Below are 25240 nucleotides of genomic sequence, written 5' to 3' on the forward strand. Positions count from 1 at the left end.
AATAATATTTCATAGCACAGAGATGCTGCACAATGTTTATCATTCATCAGGTGAACATTTGGACTGCTTCCATCTTTTGACTATTGTGAATAGTGATGCTGTCAATATATGTATGTATACACATGTTAGTTTGAATGAGTGCGTGCTAAGTTGCTTCAGTCGTGTCCAACTCTGTGTGAACCTATGGACTGTCGCCTGCCAGGCTCCTCTGTCCGTGGGGATTCTCCAGGCAAGAATATTGGAGTGACCATCACAATATTGTAAAGTAATAAGCCTCCAATTAAAATAAATTTAATAAATAAATAAATAAGAAAAAAAAGGAAACAAAACAACAAAAAAAAGAATACTGCAGTGGGTTGCCATGCCTCCTCCAGGGAATCTTCCTGACCCAGGGATCGGACCCTTGTTTTGTGTCTCCTGCGTTAGCAGGTGGGTTCTTTATCACTAGTGCCACCTAGGAAGCCCTTAGTTTGAATACCTATTTTCAAATATTTTAGGTATATATCCAGGAATTGAATTTCTGGGTCATATGGTTACATGGACATGAACCTGAGCAAACTCTGGGATATAGTGGAAGACAGGGAAGCCTGTTGTGCTATAGTCCATGGGGTCACAGAGTCATGTACGACTTAGCGACTGAACAACATGATTCAGTTCAGTTCAGTTCAGTCGCTCAGTCATGTCCGACTCTGCGACCCCATGAATTGCAGCACACCAGGCCTCCCTGTCCATCACCAACTCCTGGAGTTCACCCAAACTCATGTGCATCAACTCGGTGATGCCATCCAGCCATCTCATCCTCTGTCGTCCCCTTCTCCTCCTGCCCCCAATCCCTCCCGGCATCACGGTCTTTTCCAATGAGTCAACTCTTCGCATGAGCTGGCCAAAGTACTGGAGTTTCAGCCTCAGCATCAGTCCTTCCAATGAACACCCAGGACTGATCTCCTTCAGAATGGACTGGTTGGATCTCCTTGCAGTCCAAGGGACTCACAAGAGTCTTCTCCAACACCACAGTTCAAAAGCATCAATTCTTCGGCACTCAGCTTTCTTCACAGTCCAACTCTCACATCCATACATGACCACTGGAAAAACCATAGCCTTGACTAGACAGACCTTTGTTGGCAAAGTAATATCTCTGCTTTTTAATATGCTATCTAGGTTGGTCATAACTTTCCTTCCAAGGAGTAAGCGTCTTTTAATTTCATGGCTGCAATCACTATCTGCAGTGATTTTGGAACCCCCCAAAATAGGAGAGATAAGAAAGCCTTCCTCAGTGATCAATGCAAAGAAATAGAGGAAAACAACAGAATGGGAAAGACTAGAGATCTCTTCAAGAAAATTCGAGATACCAAGGGAACATTTCATGCAAAGATGGGCTCAATAAAGGACAGAAATGGTATGGACCTAACAGAAACAGAAGATATTAAGAAAAGGTGGCAAGAATACACAGAAGAACTGTACAAAAAAGATCTTCATGACCCAGATAATCATGATGGTGTGATCACTCACCTAGAGCCAGACATCCTCAAATGTGAAGTCAAGTGGGCCTTAGGAAGCATCACTACGAACAAAGCTAGTGGAGGTGACGGAATTCCAGTTGAGCTGTTTCAAATCCTGAAAGATGATGCTGTGAAAGTGTTGCACTCAATATGCCAGCAAATTTGGAAAACTCAGCAGTGGCCACAGGCCTGGAAAAGGTCAGTTTTCATTCCAATCCTAAAGAAAGGCAACGCCAAAGAGTGCTCAAACTACCACACAATTGCACTCATCTCACACGCTAGTAAAGTAATGCTCAAAAATTCTCCAAGCCAGGCAGGCTTCAGCAATACATGAACCGTGAACAACACGGTAACTCTATGTTTAACTTTCAAGAGAACCACTGTTTTCCATAACAGCAAAACACTTTTCATTCCCACCAGCAATGTTTGAAGGTTCAAATGTCTCCATAGCTTCATTGTGTGTGTGTGTTAGTGGCTCCAACGTGTCCAACTCTATGCAACCCCATGGACTGCAGTCCCCCAGTCTCCTTGGTCCATGGAATTCCCTAGGCAAGAATCCTGGAGTGGGTAGTCATTCCCATCTCCTGGATCTTCCCGATCCACAAATCCAACCCAGGTTGCCTGTATTGCAGGCAGATTCTTCACCATCTGAGCCACCAGGGAAATCCCATAGCCTCTTTGGTTTCTGGATTTTTTTTTATTTTTTTTTTTTAGTTGTAGCTATCCTAGTGGGTATATTTGTATTTTCCTCAATGACTAATGATGTTGAGCATTTTGTTATGTGCTTGTTGGCCATTTATAGCTATGCTTTGGAGGAATGTCTAATCAAATTCTTTGTCTATGTTTTAGTTGGGTTGTTTGCATTTTTGTTGCTGAGTTTTAAATGTTCTTTATATGGTCTGGATACTAGACCTTTATCAGATAAAGGATTTGTAAATATTTTCTCCCATTTTGTAGGTTGTCTTCTCAGTTTCTTGACGATGTCTTTTGACGCACAAAAGTTTTTAATTTGATGAAGTCTAATTTGTCTGTTTTTCTCTTGCTGCTAATGTTTTTGGTGTCATAACTAAGAATCCATTAGCAAATCCAAAATCATAAGGATTCATCCCTATGTTTTCTTCTAAGAGTTTTATAGTTGCAGCTCTTTTCTTTAGGTCATTGATCAATTTTGAGTTAATGTTTGTATATGGTGTGAGATAAGCACCCAATTCCAATCTTTTCACATACATATCCATTTGTCCCAGGACTATTTGTTGTAAAGTCTGTTCTTTCCCTCAATGAATGGTCTTGGAATCCTTGCCCAAAATCCATTGGCCATATATGTATGGGTTTATATCCAGATTCTCAGCTCTATTCAAATGGTGTATATGTCTATCCTTGTGTCAGGACCACATGGTTTTGATTACTGTAGGTTTGTGGTGTTTTAAAAATCAAGAAGAGTTCCTCCTCTTTGTTCTTCTGTTACAAATTTTGCTTGTTTGTTGCTATTCAGTGTCCTTTGCAATTCCCTGTGAATTTGAGGATTGGCTTTTTCACTTGTGCAAAAAATGTTCATTGGGATGACCGTAGGGGTCACATTGAATCTGGGGATTCTGTTCAGTAGCATTGCCATCTTATCAATATTAAGTCTTCCAATCCATGGGCATGAGATATCTGTCAGTTTATTTAGGTCTTCTTTAATTTTTTTAGCAATGTTTCATAGTTTCCAGTGTATAATTCTAAACCTGCTTAGTTAAATTATTCCTAAGTATTTTTTTGTATGCTCTTGCAAATGAAATTGTTGTCTTAATTCTTTTCTCAGATTGTTCACTGCTGGGACATACATTATTTTCACTCATAGCACATTGGTTATAGCTACTGACATGGTACAGTCCAACCTCACATACTGGGTGCAGTTGCAAGGAGAGAGACAGAAATATTTTTTTGTATTTTTTAAGTTGCTTTACAATTGTTGTGTTAGTTTCTGCTGTACAATGAAGTGAATTGTACTTCTGCTGTACAATGAAGTGAATCAGCTATATGTATACATATATCCCCTCCCACTTGGACCTCCCTGCTACCCCCCCCCCACCCCATCCCACCTAGAGGTCATCACAGAGCACCAGACTGAGTTCCCTTAGCTATAACACAGGTTCCCACTAGCAATCTATTTTAATAACACATGATAGTGTATATATGTCAATATTTACTGAGCAACACCAATGACTACCAAGCCTTCAAGGAGGAGATTGCAGAATTCCTCTCTAGGAAGCTGAGTAGCCAAAGAGAAAGACCTACAGACACTGATATTTGGAGCTCTCCAATGATGTGGCTGGATCTCTCTCATCTACCTACAACAGAACTTGTGTGTGTGTGTCGGTGTGTGTGTGTCAGTGTGTGTGTGTGTGTGTGTGTGTGTGTGTGTGTGGTGCTCAGTCGTGTCTGACTCTTTGCAAACCCATAGATTGTAGCCTACCAGGTTCCTCTATCCATCGGATTCTCCAGGCAAGAATACTGGAGTGAGTAGCCATTCCCTTCTCCAGGGAATCTTCCTGACCCAGGGATCAAACTCAGTCTCCTGCACTGCAGGCAGATTCTTTACCATCTGAGCCACCAGGGAAGCCCCTACAATAGAGCTTGTCAGTCTAAAAACTTCTCTTCACAGCAGAGCTTTGCAGAAGCTTTCTGCAGAAAGCTTTGCAGAAGCTTTTCAGAAGCCTTACTGAAATATGAACAGCAAAAGACTCCAACCATCTGAGAAAAGCTTTGATTATAAAAGATAACTCCCAAACAATCAGGAAAAGCAGATTTGAAGAAACAGTGACAATGAGAAGAATAAAGTAAACTTCTAAAAAGCTGCCATAAACATCTTAGAGAGATCATAGATGGTATAGCATTCCCAGAACAGTGCTATCTTTTTCTGGGGCGGAGGGGAGGAGATTAAAATTTAGTTATTATTACTTCTGGTGTTACTGTAATATAATTGATATATAGCACTGTATAAACTTAAGTTGTAAAGAACAAGATATCTTTTAATATTCAGGGAACAACAACAACAGAAAGCTCTTGGAAAATCAAGAAACTAAGAAGTAAAAAATATTCAATGAAACAAGAGGAAGAAAAAAATTGAGGACGTCTTCCAGAGAGAAAAGGAAATAAAGAATATTAGATGACCATAGCAGAAGGTCCCATATTCAAGTAATAAGAATTTGAGAAAAATAAAATTGAGAAAACAAAGGGGAGGAAATTATCAAGAAAATAAGAATTAAAAAAAAAAAACTTTGGGACTTTGCTGGTGGTCCAGTGGTTAAGACTCTGAGCTCCCAATGCAGGTGGCCCAGGTTCTATCCTTAGTCAGGGACTAGATCCCACATGCCGCAACTAAGACCCAATGCTGCTGCTGCTGCTAAGTTGCTTCAGTCGTGTCCGACTCTGTGCGACCCCATAGACGGCAGCCCACCAGGCTCCCCCGTCCCTGGGATTCTCCAGGCAAGAACACTGGAGTGGGTTGCCATTTCCTTCTCCAATGCATGAAAGTGAAAAGTGAAAGTGAAGTCGCTCAGTCCTGTCCGACTCTTAGCGACCCCATGGACTGCAGCCCACCAGGCTCCTCTGTCCATGGGATTTTCCAGACAAGAGTACTGGGGTGGGGTGCCATTGCCTTCTCCAAAGACCCAATGCAGCTCCCCCCAAAAAACTTCTCGGAACTGACTAGTGACCATTTTTCAGAGTGGTATACTGGAGAGTTTAAGGTGAAATGTCATGATCTCTGTAACTTACTTTAAAACAGTTCAGCAAATCATAATGTGAAAAGTGAAAGTGAAAGTCATGTCTGACTCTTTGCAACCCCATGGACGATACAGTCCATGAAATTCTCCAGGCCAGAATACTAGAATGGGCAGCCTTTCCCTTCTCCATGGATCTTCCCAACTCAGGAATCAAACCTGGGTCTCCTGCATTGCAGGTGGATTCTTTACCAGGTGAGCTACCAGGGAAGCTACCACATTATACACATCAGAATGGCTGTAATAAAAAGACAATGTCAGAAACAGATATGGCTTGTGGTTTGTCTTTGTTCTTTCCAATTTGTGTCTAACTTCACCCCCGCTCCCCCGATTGCTGGCCTTGCTGATCTCCAAAAACTTTAGGCGCATTGAATTCTCCACCAGCTTCCACAATTTATAAGATTTAATCCCAGTAATAAATCCCTTGTTACGAATGGTAAGGACTCACTGGTTCTGCTTCCCTGATCAAACCCTAATTGAGGGCTTGATCTTTTGCTTTCTGTTGCAATTTAGTTTGACATTTTGAATGGTAAGGACTCACTGGTTCTGCTTCTGAGGGTTTGATCATGGCAGCCAGTGGTTCAGACTCAGAGCTTCCACTGCAGGGGCATGGGTTCAGTCCTTGGTCGAGGTACTAAGATTCCACATGCTGCATGGCGTGGCCAAAACAAAACAAATTTATGGCACTAACTATCCAATGAAAGGTGGCTGTTTATTCATAGATGCTACTGCAAGCAGACTCTCTGACAGGCCTCACCAGCCACTAGTAATAGGAGGTGTTTGGAGGGTGGGGTCTGGAGGTCCAGTGGTAGAAAGACTTTTTACCTATCTGTTTGCATTATTTTTTACCTTGTGATGTACACATTTTTAAAAACATGGTAATAGTAAAACATGACATGCATCCAGAAAAAGTGCTGCATGTAGAATTTATGGTGGTATCTCATTGTGGTTTCAATTTGCATTTCCGTGATTACAAATGAGGCTGAGCACTCCCCCAGTCCCCTACCACTTATTACCCATATTGATTTCCTCCTTTTTGCAAGAGTATCTTAAAGCCTCTTGCTATTTTCTACCAACTGTACTTTTCTTAATGATTTGAAGGAGCTCTATTCAATCTAGGCACAAATATGTTGTTATTTACATATATTTCAAATATCTTCTACTACTCCATGGATTTTTTTTTTTTTTACCCATTTTTGAATAATATGTATTTCCTCTTGCTAGAGAACCCGTCCCTAAATTCATATGCTGAAACTTGAATCCCCAGTGTGGTAATATTAGGAGGTGGGGCCTTTGGGAAATGATTAAGTCATGAGGAAGGAGCCCTCATGAATGAAGTTAATGCCTTTATAAAAGAGACCCCCCCCGCCCCGCCCCCACACACATACACAAAAGCTTAGCTTTGGAATTTCCCTGGCAGTCAAGTAGTTAAGACTCTGAGCTTCCACTGCAGAGGACACCAGTTTGATCCCTGGATGGGGAACTAAGATCCACATTCCACACAGCTTGGCCAAAACAAAAATTAAAACAAAAAAGATTAAACAAGGCCCCAGAGAGCTCCCTTGCCCCTCCCCCATGTGAGGACGCAGTGAGACTGTGCTACCTATGAACCAGGAAGAGGACCCCTACCAGAGCATGACCATGCTGGCACCTTGATCTTGAACTTCCCAGCCTCCTACACTGTGGGAAGTCAATTTCTGCTGTTTGTAAGCCACCCAGTCTGTGATATTTTGTTAGAGCAGTATCTGCAGACCAAGATACCACTTTTCTTAAGACAAATGCCACAGACTCTGCATCTTTTTTGACAAACTCTGTCCTGAGACTCTAGCAGGCAAGGTGAGAAAGCATAGGGCCGCTTTTGAACACAAGTGGCTGTGTTACTTGTGCTCGGAAGAAGCTGAGTCTGCAAACCCACAGGTGCTGTTGAAGAGGTCTGTGGGGGAAGCCTCCTCCAGCACCACACTCTGTTCTCCGCTCAGTCCTTTTCTTTTTTTTAAATTTGTGGTCATCATTTGTTGTTGTTTGGTCGCCCAGTCATGTCTGACTCTTTTGCAACCCCATGGCCTGCAGCACGCCAGGCCTCTCTGTCCCTCACCATTTATTAAGTTGCAAAGATCCAAGCCCTGTGCTAAGAACTTTATATACTTGGCCTGCTTTCTCTTGTTCACTCCCCCCAGTGACCAGAGCCCATGTACCCATCCAAAGAAGGCACAGTGCCAAAGGCCAGGATACACTGATGGCCTTAGGAAAATGTTTTCATTGTTTTAAAATTGGAAGAAAAATAAATATAACCCTGCCTTTATTATATTTGTCTTTATACCAATTCTATCATAAAATATAGTTTTAGCTTTTTTTTAATTTTTTTTTTTAAATGGAGGAATGTGGCCCAGACAGCAACCTTACAAGGGGGTCATTATTGTTATGCAGTTTATTCAAGGGAGGAAACTGAAGTCTGAGAAGTGACTTGGCCAAGGTCAGACAGCTGGAAAGTGTGGGAACAGGGATTTGAACTCGAGCTTGGGGAACCCAAAAGCTTTCACACTTGGCCACTACCTAAAGGGTCCCCAGATCAACATTGTCACATCCAGGGGGTGTGCCTGCCTGGAGCTGGGGTGATTTACCCAGGGAGGAGAAGACTTAGAGGAAATTTAATACAGTCTCCAAATATTTGAAAGGCTGTCACATGGGAAAAGGATTAGCCCTGTTTTTGTGGCTCCTGAGAATGGAGCCGGGATCGGTGGGGTATGGTTGCAAGAAAGCAGATTTCCATCCAGTCACATGTCAGTAGCGATTTATCCTGAAAACCACAGAAGGAAAGTTTGACCCCTGTCCCTGACAAGGAAAGAATTCAAAACAAGGCTGCGTTGGAGAGGATTACTGCCTTGGGAAGGGAGCTGGAGGAGAGCAAGATGAACTTTTAGATTCTACATTTGCAGATATTAGAGCTTCAGCAAGAGTAGGTGAGTTGGCATCTTCCCCACTCCTACCCAAGCTTGGCCAATCCTTACTGAGGCCTCTCATGCACTAATAGAGGGAGTATAAAAGGAAGCAGTCTTTTCAGAAGAGATATTGACAACATCTGTCAACACCAAGACTGTTCAGACCTTTTATGTAGCAATACTACATGGAAGAATCTATGCCATGACGTAAATGCACAAATAATACAAAGATATTTGCTCAAGGGTGTTCACCACAGTGTGTTTATAATAGCACAAGGTTGACAACAGCCGAAATGTCTATCAGAAGAAGACTGGTTGGGACTTCCCTGGTGGCACAGTGGAGAAGAATCCGCCTGCCAATGTAGGGGACAGACAGATTCTATCCCTGGTCCAGGAAGATTCCACCTGCCTCGGAGCAACTAAGCCTGTGTGCCACAGCTAATGAGCCTGAGTGCCTAGAGTCCATGCTCTGCAACAAGAGAAGCCACCACAATGAGAAGCCCGTGCGCTGTAATGAAGAGTAGCGCTCACCTGCTGCAACTAGAGAAAGCCTGCTGGAAGTAACAAAGACCCAACACAGCCAAAAACAAATAAATAAAATTTTAAAAAGAAGTAATATTATAACAAAAAGGAAATAGACTGGTTGAACAAATGATTATATATGTGTGTGTGTGTGTGTGTATGTGTGTGTGTGCTATACACCTGAAACTAACAACACTGTAAATCAACTATACTTCAATAAGAAATACACAATTTTTTTAATTAAAAAAATGAATGACAATACATGATTCATGGATCATACAATTGCATTTAATGCTATACACCTGAAACAAACACAACTATAGTAAGTATAGTAAATCAACTATACTTCAATTAAAAAAACTACACAAATTTTAAAAAGAGTTAAAAAAAGTGAATGATGATTCGTGGATCATACATTGCATTAATGATTCGGTCTCTGTTGTAAGCCCTGTGCTATGCTGTGCTTAGTTGCTCAGGCATGTCCAACTCTTTGCAACCCCATGGACTGTAGCCCTCCAGGCTCCTCTGTCCATGGGATTCTCCAGGCAAGAATACTGGAGTGGGTTGCCATGCCCTCCTCTAGGGGATCTTGCTAACTCAGGGATCAAACACAGTCTCCCTCATTGCAGGTGGATTCTTTACCAGCTGAGCTACCAGGGAAGCCCAGTTGTAAGCCCTAAGAGATCCCAAAATGAGCCTGTGTGACAAAGACCCCATACCTACCCTATGGTGGTCCCCCTTGTGGAGTGTGGGAGGAACGCTGGACAATAATCAGACCTATTTAATAAGTAAGTCAAACTGCATGTTAGAAGGTGGTGAGGGTTATGTTGAGAACGTAGGTATGTGGGATGGAGGTGGGGTGCAATTTTAAGTAGGGTGTTCCAGGTAGGCCTCACTGAGAAGGTGACATTAGAGTAATGCTGGAAGCTCGATGGGACACCTGTCACTTGGCAGAGTCAGTGGGAGAACATCTTTGAAGGGCCTGGCATCCATCCATCCAGAGGGACAGTAGCTATTGTTTATTTCAGTCCACAAATTTAACAAGAGCTCACAAAAAGCTTATCTAAGGAAAATGCCTAAAATTTTGCAAATTAAGAGTGGGAGGGCTTGGGCTCTGGTGACTGTTTTATCTGCCTCCCCAGAAAGAAACTGAAACATCTCATCCAAGAGAGGGTTTCTGCCCTGTGTCTTGTTTGCCTGCCTGCCTTTGTAGCAATCCATCTGTCCATTGTGTTTCTTTCCATCAGTTTCATTGTGCGGAGGAGGCTTCCCAACTCCCTTGTCCATGATAAAGCCCCAAAGGGCCCCCATTAGGCAATGATGAAGCCATTGGTGTGGTAAGATTTCTCCCTAGACCAGGGGTGACTCAGAAGAACCTCTTTAAACCACAGGAGTTGGTGCATATCAGCTCATTTCTTCTGAGTTCCGGCAACAGACAGATGGGAGGTATCAAAGTGATCTGTGGCTTGCTCGCCCTGATTCTGAGCAGACCTTATCTAGTGCCTTCTTTTTTTTTTTTTTTTAATATTTATTTATTTGATTGCACTGGGTTTTAATTGTGGCACACAGGATCTTTAGTTGTCACCTGTGGGATCTAGTTCTCTGACCAGGGATCAAACCCTGGACCCCCTGTACTGAGAGTGCAGAGTCTAAGCCACTGGACCATCATGGAAATCCCTCTAGAGCCTTCTAAAAATGGCTCTGGCCTTTTGAGGGTAACAGATAACGGGGTCTGCTCTTGTTTAAGGGTTACCTGAAATAGAGAAAGCGGCTCCTTTAAGGGGAGAAGAGACAAATAGATTTCTATACAAATAGATTTCTATAAGTGCCCCTCTGAGGTCAATAAACACCCAATGAGGGGATAAGAAAAGGCCTCCTTGGCACCAAAAACACTGCTGATGGGACAGGAGGAAATGCAGTTAGGGTTTTGACACAGAAGAAAGGGGGATGGTATCCTAGGCAGAGAGCACAGCAAAGAAGAACACATGGAAGCAGCCTATAATGAAGCATATTCAAGTTGTTCTAAGTAGTTCTTTCTGTCCAGAGCACAGTGATAAAGAAAGAATAAATAATAGTACTAACTACTCACCTAGAGCCAGACATCCTGGAATGTGAAGTCAAGTGGGCCTTAGAAAGCATCACTACGAACAAAGCTACTGGAGGTGATGGAATTCCAGTTGAGCTATTCCAAATCCTGAAAGATGATGCTGTGAAAGTGCTGCAGTCAATATGCCAACAAATTTGGAAAACTCAGCAGTGGCCACAGGACTGGAAAAGGTCACTTTGCATTCCAATCCCAAAGAAAGGCAATGCCAAAGAATGCTCAAACTACCGCACAATTGCACTCATCTCACACGCTAGTAAAGTAATGCTCAAAATTCTCCAAGCCAGGCTTCAGCAATATATGAACCGTGAACTTCCTGATGTTCAAGCTGGTTTTAGAAAAGGCAGAGGAACCAGAGATCAAATTGCCAGCATCCACTGGATCATGGAAAAAGCAAGAGAGTTCCAGAAAAACATCTATTTCTGCTTTAGTGACTATGCCAAAGCCTTTGACTGTGTGGATCACGATAAACTGTGGAAAATTCTTCAGGAGATGGGAATACCAGACCACCTGATCTGCCTCTTGAGAAATTTGTATGCAGGTCAGGAAGCAACAGTTAGAACTGGACGTGAAACAACAGACTGGTTCCAAATAGGAAAAGGAGTATGTCAAGGCTGTATATTGTCACCCTGCTTATTTAACTTCTGTGCAGAGTACATCATGAGAAACGCTGGACTGGAAGAAGCACAAGCTGGAATCAAGATTGCCGGGAGAAATATCAATAACCTCAGATATGCAGATGACACCACCCTTAGGCAGAAAGTGAAGAGGAACTCAAAAGCCTCTTGATGAAAGTGAAAGAGGAGAGTGAAAAAGTTGGCTTAAAGCTCAACATTCAGAAAACGAAGACCATGGCACCCGGTCCCATCACTTCATGGGAAATAGATGGGCAAACAGTGGAAACAGTGTCAGACTATTTTTCTGGGCTCCAAAATCACTGCAGATGGTGACTGCAGCCATGAAATTAAAAGACGCTTACTTCTTGGAAGGAAAGTTATGACCAACCTAGATAGCATATTCAAAAGCAGAGACATTATTTTGCCAACAAAGGTTCGTCTAGTCAAGGCTATGGTTTTTCCTGTGGTCATGTATGGATGTGAGAGTTGGACTGTGAAGAAGGCTGAGTGCAGAAGCATTGATGCTTTTGAACTGTGGTGTTGGAGAAGACTCTTGAGAGTCCCTTGGACTGCAAGATCCATCCAGTCCATTCTAAAGGAGATCAGCCCTGGGATTTCTTTGGAAGGAATGATGCTAAAGCTGAAACTCCAGTACTTTGGCCACCTCATGCGAAGAGTTGACTCATTGGAAAAGACTCTGATGCTGGGAGGGATTGGGGGCAAGAGGAGAAGGGGACGACAGAAGATGAGATGGCTGGATGGCATCACTGACTCGATGGATGTGAGTCTGAGTGAACTTCGGGAGTTGGTGATGGACAGGGAGGCCTGGTGTGCTGCAATTCATGGGGTCGCAAAGAGTCAGACACGACTGAGAGACTGATCTGATCTGAACTAACATTCACTGCATACTCACTATGTGCCTGGCAGCATTCTGAACATTTAATCCTCCATCGAATGCCCACCACTATCCTAGAAGACAGTATATCAATAGCCCAGCTCTATAGGTGAGGAAACAGAGACAAAGATAGGTTGATGATTTGCCCATTTGTGGCTGAGAGGTTTGAAACATACCACCACCACCAATAATAATAACTGCAATTCTCAACTGCCACAGGTCCCTTCCTGAGAGTTGGCCATACCTTCTCTTCTGATCCAACCCTCACTGCCCAGGTGAGGAAACTGATGCTCCAAACCATGGAGCTGGTTAAGGACAGAGCCAAGATGGAAACCAAGAACCAACTTCTAAGTCCTAGTTCTTAATCACACAGTTGAATGACTATTTCCTTAACTCACAAGCAACAGAAGATGTATCTTGTGCATATTCATCTGGCTACTGGAATTTGAAGGGGATGGAGATAAGAAGTTTACTACCAGCAAGAGTAGGTAATCTGTCTGCCGAACAAAATCATTGTGAGAAGTGTATTAGAGATTCTTGGACAGTCTGAGTCAGCTGATCTGGAATGGTGGGTTCTGGAATGGTGTCTTCAACAAAAGTCAAGGCTATGGTTTTTCCAGTGGTCATGTATGGATGTGAGAGTTGGACTATAAAGAAAGCTGAGTGCAGAAGAATTGATGCTTTTGAACTGTGGTGCTGGAGAAGACTCTTGAGAGTCCCTTGGACTGCAAGGAGATCAAACCAGTCCATCCTAAAGGAGATCAGTCCTGGGTGTTCATTGGAAGGATTGATGTTGAAGCTGAAACTCCAATACTTTGGCCACCTGATGTGAAGAGCGGACTCATTGGAAAAGACCCTGGTGCTGGGAAAGATTGAGGGCAGGAGGAGAAGGGGATGACAGAGGATGAAATGGTTGGATAGCATCACTGACTCGATGGACATGGGTTTGGGTAGACTCCGAGAGTTGGTGATGGACAGGGAGGCCTGGCATGCTGCGGTTCATGGGGTCGCAAAGAGTCAGACACGACTGAGTGACTGAATTTAACTGAACTGAACTGGAATGGTGTTTTCAACAAAACTGGTCCTAACATCCACTTTATGGGCAGCATAGCAATGTGGCTGATGGACTCTGGAATCAGATGGTGTTGTTTTTGAGTCACTTAGTTGTGTTCGACTCTTTGCAACCCTGTGGACTGTAGTACACCAGGCTTCCCTGTCCTTCACCATCTCCTGGAGCCTGCTCAAACTCATGTCCATGGAGTCAGTGATGCCATCCAACCATCTCATCCTCTGTTGTCCTCTCCTCCTCCTGCCTTCAGTCTTTCCCAGAATCAGGGTCTTTTCTAATGTGTCAGCTCTTCTCATCAGGTGGCCAAAGTATTGAAGCTTCAGGATCAGTCCTTCCAATGAATATTCAGGGCTGATTTCCTTTAGGATTGACTGGTTTGATCTCTTTGCAGTCCAAGGGACTCTCAAGAGTCTTCTCCAACACCACAGTTCAAAAGCATCGGTTCATCAGCCTGGAATCAAATAGTCTGGCTTTCAATGCCAGCTCTGTTTCTTACCAGTTGTATATCCTGGGCAACCTCTCTGTAACCCAGTTTTCTCATGTACAAACTAGAGATGGTAATGCCTATTATTTAGAGCTGCTATGAAGATTAAATGAGTGCATTTATTTTAAATGTTTACATCTGTATATAATAAACTGTTCAGTTTATTGTTGACTGTTCAGTAATAATCATGCTGTTGATGGGCAACCAGGTTTGGGAACCAGCAAGTTAAGAACCTAAAGAAATAATGTAAACTAGCATTTTCCAAATTGTATAGCTGCTGTCTGATGTGAGAGAGAAGAATTGTCTTATCATATGTATTTATCAATAGGATATTTACTAAACAATAAGAGATGTTTTTATTCTTAGGAAATACAAAGTGAAGTGTTTACTTGTAAAAGAGCACAATGTATGCAACTTATTCTCAAACAGCTCAGCAATATATATGTATATACATATAGATAATATAATTATATGTGTTATTACTGCTAAGCCATTTGACAGAATATATAGAGTATATATATTGAGGATAAATGAAAGTGAACGTGTCAGTCACTCAGTCATGTCCGACTGTGAGCCCATGGACTGTAGCCCACCAGGCTCCTTTGCCTATGCAATTCTCCAGGTAAGAATGCAGGAGTGGGTAGCCATTCCCTTTTCCAGAAGATCTTTCTGACCCAGGGATCTAACCTGAGTCTCCTACGTTGCAGGCAGATTCTGTACTGTCTGAGCCACCAGGGAAGTCCCAAGGGTATATGTATATGTTATGTATAGAGAGAAGATATGCATAGATGTGTGTGTGTGTGTGTGTGTGTGTGTATGTATATATATATATATATATATATACACACATATATATGTATATGTATTTGAGAGAGAGAGAGAGAGTGACAGAGAGAGTGAGGAAGAGAGAGTGGAGAAAATGTAAGAAAATACCAACAATGAATATATCCAGGGGGACTTCCCTGGCTGCTCAGTGGTTAAGGCTCCATGTTTCCAATGTAGGGGGCACGGGCTCAATCCCTGGTCAAAGGAACCTAGGTCCCACATGCTGCATGACTTGGCCAAAAAAAAAAAAAAAAAAAAAAGTATATCTACGTAACAGATATGGAGAAGTTCATTGTGCTATTGCAATTTTTCCATAAATTTAATTATTTTGTAAAACAAACAGTAAGAAAAGAATATCTATTCCTTGAAAATCACAATGGTTTATTCAAGGCTCTGAGAAGTTCTGTGATAAATAAATTTTCAGCTCCTAGTGCTCCCTGAATTTGTTTAACCTGAAAAGCTGTTTATTCCTTATTACTTGTAATTCCAGGCAACACTTTGGGCATAGTTTAGGATGATACATGTGGGAATGAAAGGGGGAAAGGATTTTAAAGATGCAATAAAAATACAGACCTCAAGACTAGACACAGTGAATCATGAATTTGGTCTTTGGTTGCTGGGATGGTGATGGAGCTGTTGATAAATTCAACTCCTCTGCAGGATGGGAGTAGGGCCAGGTGAAGAAGGCATTACGTTTTGATGCCTTTACAACATGCAAGTTGTAAACATGCAAGGAGAGGCTTTTAGCAGACGGTTGTAAACATGGTCTAGAATTGGACAAAGAAGTCAACTTTCATTCTGGAAAATGGTGGCTCAGAGGTTAAAGCGTCTGCCTGCAATGCGGGAGATCTGGGTTTGATCCCTGGGTCAGGAAGATCCCCTGGAGAAGGAAATGGCAACCCACTCCAGTATTCTTGCCTGGGAAATCCCATGGATGGAGGAGCCTGGTGGCCTACAGTCCACAGGGTCGCAAAGAGTCAAACACGACTGAGTGACTTCACTTCACTTTCATTCTGGAAATCTGGTAAAGTAAATAGTAGGAGTCAAGTGAATGGCTGAGATCACTGAAAGACAGATGGACAGTGGATGTTTGCTATTTTTTCCTACTTAGCATCCATTCCCCCTGCTTCAACAATGTTAGTTTTCTTTTGCTGTGCTATTCACTCCTCACTGGGAATACTCTTGATAAGACTGTCAATCAAAATATGTCCCCTCTCTGGCCAAGGAGTGAGCAGGCAAACCAATCTGGCCAATTATACTCTCTCTCCTGAAAATCTGAATATTGAGCAAAGTGACATCACAATAAAAAATATTTGGATCCAATTCATTTCAAATCATTGCCCTAGAAAGACTGTGCATGTTCATTATCTATGTATCATCTTATCAAAACTGTTTAACTTGGATTTAATTATGAAGGGAAAATGAAAATGGGACATTCTATTAGACATCTGACCTGGGTTCTCCTGGCAATGTCTTAAAATTTTTTGAAAAGGTGGAGGAGAATTCTCTGGCACCTCAGACTCCACACTTCCACAGAGAGGGGCATGAGTTTAATCCCTGTTTGGGGGAACTAAGATCCCACAAGCCAAGTGGTACAACCAAAAAAAAAAAATGGTGAAGAAGTCATGCAACACATAGCCTTGATTGAATCCTGAACAGAGAAACAAAATGAAACCCAATTATATTATAAAAAAATCAAAATATCTAGACAAAGAGTTTGTCAACTATTTAAAATATGCTCAAAGAACTAAAGGAAACCATAAAAGCACTATCTTACCAAATAGACTATGTCAACAAAGAGATAGAAATTATTAAAAGGAAACAAATAGAAATTCTGGAGTTGAAAGTTTAATAACTGAAATGAAAACTCACTACAGTGGTTCAAAATCATATGTGAACAGGCAGAAGAAAGAATTGATAAATTTGGACATGGATAAACTGAGATTACTTAGATTTTTTCCTACCTAGTAGGAAAAAAATGAAAGAAAGTGAACAGACTCTAAGAGACTTCTGAGACAGCATCAAGTGCACCAAAAAACACATAATGGGAGTCGAAGGAGAGGAGACAGAAAAAGAAGCAGAAAAAACATTGAAGAAATAATGGATCAAACATTTCCAAAGCTGATGAAAAATGTGGATCTAAACATTCAAGAAGCTCAATGAAACTCAAATAGGATAAACTCAAAGAGATTCACACTGAGTCACATTAAGATCAAACTGTTAAGAAAAAGAGAATCCTGAAAGCAGAAAGAGGAAAAACTCATCATATATAAAGGATAGTTAAGGTCAGGCGATGATTTCTTATCAGAAACCATGGAGGCCAGAAGGCAGTGGGATGACATATGAAAGTGCTGAAAGAAAAAAAAAAAAAAAAACAGCCAGCCAATAATTCTACAATCTGCAAAACTATCCTTCAAAAGTAAAGGAGAAATTAAGCCATTCCCAGAAAAAACAAAACAAGGGAGAGATCATTGCTGGTAGATCTGACCTGCAATAAATGATGAAAGGAGTTCTTCAAGCTGAAATTGAAGGATGCTAAACAATAATTCAAATCTACATTAAAAAAAAAAAACTGGTTAACTACATAAGTAAATTTAAAAGTCAGTATTAACATATTTTTAGCTTGTTACTCTTTTTTCCTATGTGATTTAAAAGACAATAACATAAAATAATAATTAAAAATCTGTATTCATGGGCACACAGTAAAAAAGGTAGAATTTGTGCCAATAAGAACATAAAGAAAAGAATGGGGCTATATAGGAGTAAAAATTTGAACTTCCTGATGTTCAAGCTGGTTTTAGAAAAGGCAGAGGAACCAGAGATCAAATTGCCAACATCCACTGGATCATGGAAAAAGCAAGAGAGTTCCAGAAAAACATCTATTTCTGCTTTATTGACTATGCCAAAGCCTTTGACTGTGTGGATCACAATAAACTGTGGAAAATTCTTCAGGAGATGGGAATACCAGACCACCTGATCTGCCTCTTGAGAAATCTGTATGCAGGTCAGGAAGCAACAGTTAGAACTGGACATGGAATAACAGACTGGTTCCAAATAGGAAAAGGAGTCCGTCAAGGCTGTATATTGTCACCCTGCTTATTTAACTTCTATGCAGAGTACATCATGAGAAACGCTGGACTGGAAGAAGCACAAGCTGGAATCAAGATTGCCAGGAGAAATATCAATAACCTCAGATATGCAGATGACACCACCCTTAGGCAGAAAGTGAAGAGGAACTAAAAAGCCTCTTGATGAAAGTGAAAGAGGAGAGTGAAAAAGTTGGCTTAAAGCTCAACATTCAGAAAAGGAAGATCATGGCATCCGGTCCCATCACTTCATGGGAAATAGATGGGCAAACAGTGGAAACAGTGTCAGACTATTTTTCTGGGCTCCAAAATCACTGCAGATGGTGACTGCAGTCATGAAATTAAAAGATGCTTACTCCTTGGAAGGAAAGTTATGACCAACCTAGATAGCATATTCAAAAGCAGAGACATTACTTTACCAACAGAAGTCCGTCTAGTCAAGGCTATGGTTTTTCCTGTGGTCATGTATGGATGTGAGAGTTGGACTGTGAAGAAGGCTGAGCACCAAAGAATTGATGCTTTTGAACTGTGGTGTTGGAGAAGACTCTTGAGAGTCCCTCGGACTGCAAGGAGATCCAACCAGTCCATTCTGAAGGAGATCAGCCCTGGGATTTCTTTGGAAGGAATGATGCTAAAGCTGAAACTCCAGTACTTTGGCCACCTCATGCGAAGTTGACTCATTGGAAAAGACTCTGATGCTGGGAGGGATTGGGGGCAGGAGGAGAAGCGGAGGACAGAGGATGAGATGGTTGGATTGCATCACTGACTCGATGGACGTGAGTCTGAGTGAACTTCGGGAGTTGGTGATGGACAGGGAGGCCTGGCGTGCTGAGATTCATGGGTTTGCGAAGAGTCGGACACGACTGAGCAACTGAACTGAACTGAATATTAAAGCTAAGTTGGGACTTCCCTGGTGACTCAGCTGGTAAAGAATCTGCCTGCAATGTGGGAGACCTGGGTTCAGTCCCTAGGTTGGGAAGATCCCCTGGAGAAGGGAAAGGTTACCCACTCCAGTATTCTGGCCTGGAGAATTCCATGGACGTATAGTTCATGGGGTCACAGAGTTGGACACAGCTCAGTGACTTTCACTTCACTTCAAAGTTAAGTCAGTATCAATTCTAACTATATAATTATACATTAATGTTAATTATAACTCCAAGGAAACCACTAAGAAAATAACTGGAAAATACATAGTAAAAGAAAATTAGTACCAATCCTATTAAACCTTTCAAAAAATAGAAGAGAAGGTGATATGTTCTATTTCATTCTATGAGGCCAGTGTTATCTTGATACCACAGGCAGCCAAAGTGATCAAAAGAAAACTATAGTTCACAAGAAAACTAAAACTTCTGCTTTATTGACTATACCAAAGCCTTTGACTGTGTGGATCACAACAAAATGTTTTCAGTTTCCACAAACTGTGGAAAATTCTTCAAGGGATGGGAATACCAGTCCACCTTACCTGCCTCCTGAGAACTCTGTATGCAGGCCAAGAAGCAACAGTAACAACTGGGCATGGACTGGTTCCAAATCGGGAAAGGAGTACATCAAGGCTCTATATTGTCACTCTGCTTATTTAACTCATATGCAGAGTACATATAAGTACAAGTATACTTATATGCAAAATGCCAGGCTGAATGAAGCACAAATTGGAATCAAGATTGCTGGGAGAAATATCAATAACCTCAGATATGCAGATGACACGACCCTAATGCAAGAAAGCGAAGAACTAAAGAGCCTCTTGATGAAAGTGAAAGAGGAGAGTGAAAAAGTTGGCTTAAAGCTCAACGCTCAAAAATGAAAGATCATGGCATGTGGTCCCATCACTTCATGGCAAATAGATGGGGAAACAATGGAAACAGTGACAGACTTTATTATTTTGGGCTCCAAAATCATTGCAGATAGTGACAGCAGTCATGAAATTAAAAGACGCTTACTCCTTGGAAGGAAATTTATGACCAACCTAGATGGCATATTAAAAAGCAGAGACATTACGTTGCCAACAAAGATCTGTCTAGTCAAGGCTATGGTTTTTCCAGTGGTCATGTATGGATGTGAGAGTTGGACTATAAAGAAAGCTGAGCGCTGAAGAATTGATGCTTTTGAACTGTGGTGTTGGAGAAGACCCTTGAGAGTCCCTTGGACTACAAGGAGATCCAACCAGTCCATCCTAAAGGAGATCAGTCCTGGGTGTTCACTGGAAGGACTGATGTTGAAGCTGAAACTCCAATACTTTGGGCCACCTGATGCGAAGAGCTGACTGACTCATTGGAAAAGACCCTGATGCTGGGAAAGACTGAGAAAGGAGGAGAAGGGGACAACAGAGGGTGAGATGGCTGGATGGCATCACTGACTCAATGGACATGAGTTTGAGCAAGCTCCGGGAGTTGGTGACGGACAGGGAAGCCTGGCATGCTGTGGTTCATGGGGTCACAAAGACTGGAGCATTCCAGGAAGGGTATTCCCATCTCTTTCAGAATTTTCCACAGTTTATTGTGATCCACACAGTCAAAGGCTTTGGCATAGTCAATAAAGCAGAAATAGATGTTTTTCTGGAACTGTCTTGCTTTTTCAATGATCCAGTGGATGTAGGCAATTTGATCTCTGGGTTCCTCTGCCTTTTTTAAAACCATCTTGAACATCTGGAAGTTCACGGTTCAAGTTCAGTTTTTTGCTTTTCCCAGATAAACCCATTTTGCTGATAAAACTGGCTGATTTTAGGTTATCAGTGTCATTCTTAATCAGGTTCTTCTCACTCAGAGTCAAAGAGGACACTGGCCCTTCCAGCTATATCCTACCCAGCAACCCCAGAAACAGAGTGCATCCCTTGTCCAGTTACCCCAAGAATGCTTTGCACTTGAGTCTCATTGGCCCTGCCTGGGTCACATGTCCATTCCTGAGCCAATCACTGAGGCTGGTGGGGGTGTGCAGAATGTCCTCATTGGCCAGAACTGGGTCTTAAGTCCACCATTCCAGCCCTACTGAAAGGGGCCGGTGGGGGAGTCAACTGTACCCTGTTGGTACTTTAGGATGCTGTCTCTTCTGGAAGAATAGACAAGGGAAGCTGAGCAGAAACAGCATCACTTAAAGCACAGGACGGACAAATTCCTGTATGATCAGCCCGTTCAGATTCACTTTGTGTCTCTCTTCTCTCTGCCTCTGTCACTTGGATCTGCTTTCTCTTCCTCAAATGTGCTCAGTGCTCCACCTCAGGGCCTTTCTAAATGCCATCCCACGTTCCTGGAATGCTCTTCCACCACTGTGCCTAGTTAACACCTACTTAGCTTTCAGCTTTCAGTTCAAACGTCACACTTCCTCAGGGAAGCTGTGGCCGTTATTATCCAAATATGGCCACAGTTCACGTCTTCCATGGCACACACTCTTCTTACAAGGTGTCTTTGACAATCCGCTCATTGAAAAGTGTGGTCTGTGTTCCTTTCCCTTGAATCCAGGTGAGCTTGAGACTGTTGCAGTGGAAAGGACCAAAGAGGAATGAGGGGTTTTTGGTGTTTTTTTTTCCATTTCCTGAGAACAACAACATCCAATTAGGACCACTGGGGGACAGTTGACTCCCCCACCTGCCCCTTTCAGTAGGGCCGCAGGGGTGGACTCAAGACTCAGTTCTGGCCAATGAGGACATTCCACACACCCCCACCTGCCTCAGTGAATGGCTCAGGAATGGACATGTGACCCAGTCAGGGCCAATGAGACTCAAGTCCAGCAGCAAAAAGGGAACAGTGACTAGGCCAGAGAATAAGCACAGACACGCCTGAAAGAGCAAGTCACCCCTAGTTTTACTTTAAAATAATTTTTATTCATTTATGTTTGGCTGTGCTGGGTCTTCGTTGCTGCATGGGCCTTTCTCTAGTTTGCAGTATGCAGGGGCTATTCTTTGTTGTGGTGTGTAGGCTTCTCGTTGTGGTAGTTTCTCTTGCTGCAGAGCACAGGCTCTAGGCACATGGACTCAGTACTTGTGGTGCACAGGCTTAGTTGCTCCATGGCATGTGGGAGCTTACTGGACCAGGGATTGAACCCATATCTCTGCATTGGCAGGCAGATTCTTTACCACTGATCCACCGGGGAAGCCTCCCTAGTTTTACTCTAATACTTTGGCTACCTGATGCAAAGAACTGACTCATTGGAAAAGACCCTAATGCTGGGAAAGATTGAAGGCAGGAAGAGAAGGGGATGACAGAGGATGAGATGGTTGGATGGCATCACTGACTCGATGGACATGAGTTTGAGTAAACTCTGGGAGTTGGTGATGGACAAGGAGGCCTGGCGTGCTGCAGCCCATGGGGTCGCAAAGAGTCGGACATTACTGAGCGACTGAACTGAACTGAATCTGTAGTCTGTAACTAGGTTTGCTTTTCCCCAAACTAACCTGACACTATGTAAATTACATCCTGCACCTATAGCCCCCTAACTCTGCATGAGTTAGTAATACATCCTGCGCTTGTTACCCTTTAACTCTACAATAATTACATCCTGTACCTCCTCCGAGCTCCCTTTGCACACCACTCCTTGTAGCTTTTTGGATTTCAGACATGAATGCTGCAGTGCAATAAGCCAGAGACAAATGTCAATAAAACCAGGCTATGGGACTGCCAGATCCAGTTACTGTGTTACCTGACATCAGCTATGACTGTTTGGAAACAATTCAAAAAGAAGAATGCAAGATCTTTCCTACTTTGCTCCTTATCACATACCCCAGACTCTGCGCCCCATCTATATGATCCCCTCGGATTCCCCATGGAGTGCCGCACGGTTCTTGAGGCACTAGCCTGTAGTGTTCTCTTCTTGGCCAGCTGAAGATCAAAGCCATCTTTCTATTTCCTCCAAACTCTCTCTCTGAATGTTTTTATTTGGCTTTGGTGGGGAGAGAAAGCCAAGATTTTGATGGTGACAAGACAAGTATCAAAGTGACACTACGTGACTTTCAAATTTAGTCACAAAACATGAAAAGTCTGCCTGATTCTCTTGGGACATTCATTCTTAGAACCCAGTTGTCATGCCATAAGGAAGCAAAAGGGCCCTGACAGAGAAGAGCTAGGATCCCCAGCCCAGATCCCTCACTAAACTCCCAGCTGTCAGCCAGCACCAACGAGCAGGCCAGGTGAGTCAGCCGTCTTCAAGAGAATCCTCCAGAACCTTGACAGCATCCAGGGACAGAAGCCAGACACCGGAGGCCACGTTGTGGATTCTTCCATTTATATGAAATGTCCAGTTATGGATAGCTACAGAAACAGTGATGAGAAATTGTCATATATTGACATATACAGAAGTCATTCTTGTTTATACATGTTAACTTGAAGTTTCTTTTTTTTAATTTTTATTGCAGTATAGTTGATTGACAATGTCGTGTTAGTTTCAGGTGTATAGCAAAGAATCAGTTATGCATATATCCTCTCTTTTGGAGATTCTTTTCCCATATAGGTTATTGAGTAGAGTTCTCTGTGCTATACAGTAGATCCTTACCTGTTATCTATTTTATATACAGCAGTGTGTATATGTCATTCATAATCCCCCGATTTATGAGTTAACCTGAATTTTATGTTAACTTTTTAGTCTGCTTGTGGCCTATCAAACATACCTTGTACATCTGCTTTAATTACTAGAGAAAAGGACATGTTGACCAAAACTAAAGAGTGTTCATGGTATGGAGAAGGAAATGGTGACCCACTCCAGTATTCTTGCCTGGGAAATCACATGGACAGAGGAGCCTGGCAGGCTACAGTCCATGGGGCGCAAAAGAGTCAGATGTGACTTAGCAACTAAACAACAACATGGATTTGTCAGTTTCTGTTATGTGAGTACTGTAAAGAAGCTAAACAATCAAAAGCATTATTTGTGATTAAAAAAAAAAGAATGTCTATGTTAAAAATAAAGATTAAATTCCTCTCTTCTTGGGATGCCAGTGCTTGTCCCCCTTTGATGATAAGACTGCCTTCCCAGGTGCCAAGGCCGTGCTGACTCACTGTATAGCTGACTTACGTGTTTCTTTTTCCCTTGAAATGTATCCCTGACTTGTTTAATGTCTTTGTTCTGACATGATACAAAACTGTCCTGGAAACCATGCTGCTCTGGAGCAGTTTCTCAGAGTCATCTGGGAATCAGGCTTCCAGACTGGTCCTCAGGTTAGCTCAAATAAAACTCTTTTCTTTTCTTATTTTTGTTGTTGTTCAGTAGCCCAGCTGTGTCCAACTCTTTGCGACACCATGGACTGCAGCACTCCACACCTCCCTGTCCCTCACCATCTCCTGAATTTTGTCCCAGTTCATGTCTATTCTTATTATACATTGTTCATTGATTACTTTCACTGAGGACACAAAGTAGAGTAGTGATTGCCTGGGGCTGGGGAGGGGGAAGCATTGGGAAGTGACTGCCAATGAGTACAGGATTTCTTTTTAGGGAAATGAGAATGTCCTGGAATTAGGTAGTGACGATGGTGTACAACCTTATGAATATACCAAAAAACCTCTCAGCTGTATAGTTTGAAATGGTGGATTGTTTAGTATGTAATTTATATCCTTAGGAAAAAAAACTGTACTCTCCCATCCCAGTCAAGCTGCCCCAGATGATGCCATGTGGAGCCCAGATGTGGTGGCCACGTTGAATTCTGCCCAAATTGCAGCTTTGTGGGCAAAATAAATGACTGTAGTTGTTTTAAGTCACTAGGTTTTAGGATAGAATGTTCCAGAATGTCTGAGCCAGAAGCATTCCCTAACTACCTCCCCAGTCCAGGGCGTGGCCCCTGTTGTCTCTGTTTCATTTTGTTGTTGCTGCTGTTGTTATAGTACCTATTCAGTTTGTAATTAAATATTTGATTAATTGCTGTCTTCCCCATTGGCCAGTGTGCCCTGGCTCTGTGTTTAGCAAGGACCAGTTCCCAGAAGCATGTGCACTCACGGTATTTGAGAACCATGTGGCAGATATCAAGCTGGGTAGAAAGCAGGTAGACTTGGCTTTATGGGACCCAGGTGGGCAGGAGGAGAGTGGTCACCTGAGGCCCCTCTCCTACCTGGATGCTGATGTTGTACTCATATGTCTCTCTGTTGGTAGCCCCGATAAAAGGACATTTATCAGGAAACATCAGGTATTCATCAGAAAAACATCTCAGAAAAATGCACTCCAGAAGCCAAGCATTTCTGTTCCAATGGACCCATTATCCTGCTTGAGAGAAGAAGGATCTCTGGAAAGATGAGTGCAGTAAATGGGAGCCAACCAAGATACAGCAAGAGTCGGGAAAACTAGAGCAAGACAAAGGCATGGGAAACAGGATTGGTGCTTTGAGATACATGGGGTGTGCAGCGAAGAGCAAAGATGGAGGGAGGAAGTTTTCTGAAATGGACATCAGAGCAGCTCTGCAAGCCAGAGAAAAGAAGAAAAAATCTGGGCATTCCCTGGAGGTCCAGTGGTTGACAATCCGTGCTTCC

At 42.5% G+C, this 25240-nt stretch overlaps 1 pseudogene; it reads left to right on the forward strand.

The window, feature by feature from the left end:
• Positions 1-25198, forward strand: part of LOC112581783 — a 39695-nt pseudogene extending 14497 nt beyond the window's left edge.
• Positions 25199-25240: the final 42 nt, after the last annotated feature.

Source organism: Bubalus bubalis, chromosome 24, assembly GCF_019923935.1.
Source record: "Bubalus bubalis isolate 160015118507 breed Murrah chromosome 24, NDDB_SH_1, whole genome shotgun sequence".
Taxonomy (NCBI): domain Eukaryota; kingdom Metazoa; phylum Chordata; class Mammalia; order Artiodactyla; family Bovidae; genus Bubalus; species Bubalus bubalis.